Source organism: Eubalaena glacialis, chromosome 8 (assembly GCF_028564815.1).
Source record: "Eubalaena glacialis isolate mEubGla1 chromosome 8, mEubGla1.1.hap2.+ XY, whole genome shotgun sequence".
NCBI lineage: Eukaryota > Metazoa > Chordata > Mammalia > Artiodactyla > Balaenidae > Eubalaena > Eubalaena glacialis.
The window spans coordinates 108,491,635-108,494,404 of NC_083723.1; the positions used below are offsets into that span (position 1 = coordinate 108,491,635).

General features: G+C 42.6%; 1 non-coding gene across 1 annotated transcript; it reads left to right on the forward strand.

Moving 5' to 3' along the window:
- The first annotated feature begins 397 nt into the window (after positions 1 to 397).
- On the forward strand, positions 398 to 470 carry TRNAW-CCA (transfer RNA tryptophan (anticodon CCA)). Its single transcript has one exon. It is a non-coding gene; the product is annotated as a tRNA-Trp (tRNA).
- Positions 471 to 2,770: the final 2,300 nt, after the last annotated feature.

The window sequence follows — 2,770 nt, forward strand, 5'->3', positions numbered from 1 at the left end:
AGCGAGTGATTCTCCTCCAGGTATACACCCTAGAGAAATTCTTGCATGTGTACAAGGTGTTTGCAACCATAATATTATAATTAAAAGCCTGAAACAACCCAAATGTCCATTAGCAAGAAAGTGAATACATAAATTCCGGTATAGTCACACAAATGGGATATTAAGTAGCAGTGAAAAATGAATGCCATACGTCTACTCATAGCCATGAGGATAATCTTAGAAACATGTTGAATAAAAGGCAAGTCATAGAGGACTATAATCAATATATTTTTAAACTCAAAAGCAAACAGAATGAAACATATTGTTTAATAAGTCACGAAGATGAGGAGGTACAGCTATATTTTAAAAAATCCAGGGAATGGAAACATAAAATTGAAAATAGTTGTTATCTGGGACTTCCCTGGTGGTCCAGTGGTTAAGACTCCATGCTCCCAATGCAGGGGGCCCAGGTTCGATTCCTGGTCAGGGAACTAGATCCCGCATGCCGCAACTAACAGTCCACATGCCGCAACTAACAGTCCACATGCCGCAACTAAAGATCCCACATGCCACAACTAAAGATCCTGCACGCCACAACTAAAGATCCCACATGCCACAACTAAAGATCCTGCACGCCGCAACTAAAGATCCCGCATGCCACAACTAAGACTCGGCACAGCCAAATAAATAAGTATTAAAAAAAAAAGAAAAGAAAATAGTGGTTATCTTTGTGGGACAGCAGGGCTGTGCACTCTTGGGGGGGAATGCATCCATGGTATTGGTAAAACATTGGTTCTTTATTTTGGCGGTGGCTTCACCAGTGTGTGTTTCATTGCCATGCTTTATTTATTGCTTTATTACATAGACACTACACATATTTTTGTATATATTAAATATTATATAATAAAAAATTAAAATATTAAGAAAGAAGGCTAGGAAATGCCATCTGTGGTCCCAAATCTCATAATCTCCTGTAAAATACATTTATTTGTCCTTTGGGAGCAGATTGAGACTGATTAAGGTCACATGGATTTGGGTGGTAAAATCACTGTTGCTCATTCATTCAACAGATATTAGGGAGCTTCCACCGTGTCTGCACTGGAGACTCACCACTGGGCAAGACAAACGTGGTCCATGCTCTTGTTCTTCTGGACCTAAAATTCTTGCAGCTACTCAGAGGCCTGCAGAGGTGAGCTGCCTCATTTTCTTCCTCGTTGAGCTAATGTCTTCTGAGAAGAGGCAGTGGACAGGGAGGAGGGCCAGTCTTGAAACCGGCCTTTAACACAATCTCTTCTGGGGTCTAGAATCTGCCTCCCAGACAGTTTGTAATAAGACTTTCTTTGGCCACCAGGCTGTCCTCCAAAGTAATTAAAGCCTGTAGGCCTTTCTGTACAGCTGCCTGATGTCATTTGCTTGGAATTCGGATGCTGGTGCTACTGCTGAAATGTGAATGTAAATGGCTTGGAGCTGTGTTTTTCACAAGCGTTGGTGTGTGTCTTGTGTGCCCAGCCCTATTCCTCTCAACTACTTGGTGTGTTTAGGCAGCTCATCCCTAAACACCTGGTCTCCCTTGATGCACTGGGTCTCTCAGTCCCTGCTTGCCTGCCACTCACTGCCGGAGTCCAATGACGTAGAGCTAGTCCTACAGGAAGGGGAGGGATGGCTGAGGACTTCGCTCCACCCCGAGCTCTGCTGTCAGACATGCCCCGGATGCACTGACAGGACAGTCCCTCCTCTGTGCTGAGGAGAAAGGGTCCAGCCAACTCTCTAAGGACCATTACTTCCTCTTCAACCAGGGGTCTCCATTTTCTTCCTGAGTCTCAAGATTTCCAGGAGTAGCACTAGAAAAGCTTACTTGTGTGTTTAGCATTCTGGTCTCTGGATAAATTCCCACTCATCTAGAGGGAAAAAGAACCTGCTCTAAGCTCCACCTTTGCCTGAAAAGATGAGTTGTTATTAATCAGACTAAGAGAAGGCTGAAGTATGGGAGTGCCCAAGAAGAGGGTGGGAGAGGATCGATGCTCTGAGGAGAGGGGCTCGAAAGGGGTGGCAAACTCAGGGAGACCCCACGACAAGGAAGCCAGGCGTGAAGGGCCTGGGGTGATCTTTCCTCTAGTGCTGTCCTAGAGGCCTTTCTGTGACCATGGAAATGTTCTGTATCTTTACCGTCCAATATGGTAGCCATGAGCCCCTTGTCTCTTGAGCACTTGAAATAGTGCTGTGACCAAGAAACTAAGTTTCTAATTTTATTTGATTTTAATTAATTTAAATTTGAAGAGCCACATCTAGTTAGTGGCTATGTATCAATGCATTAGACAACAAGGCTCTAAAAACTTAACTAAACTAAAAACAACATTTTTTTTAATTTAAAAAGACGAGGTGTCTTGGAGGGAGACCAGCACCACTGGGGGCTTCCAGCAAGTTCTGAGCCAAGTTCAGGGACTCTGTATGAGCAGAGCTTCAGCAGGCTATGATAATTGGAGTTTCTCCCTGATGCTAAGGGAAAAACCCAGATCCACCTCCAAAAAACCAATCTCCTTTTCTAGGTACCAAGAGACAGGAGGTTAAAGACAGGTAAAAAGAAAGCCATCATTGTGTTGTTTCTAATACCAACACATTGGAAATAATAGCAGATAAACTGAATAAAGACTGATGGACACATAGAATGGAATATTATACAAACATTAAAAATCATGATTTAAGATAATTTTCATAATGTAAGTGAAAAAAGCAGAACATAAAAAAGTATACACACTTCATGACTGAAATTTTATGGAGGAAAATACATTAT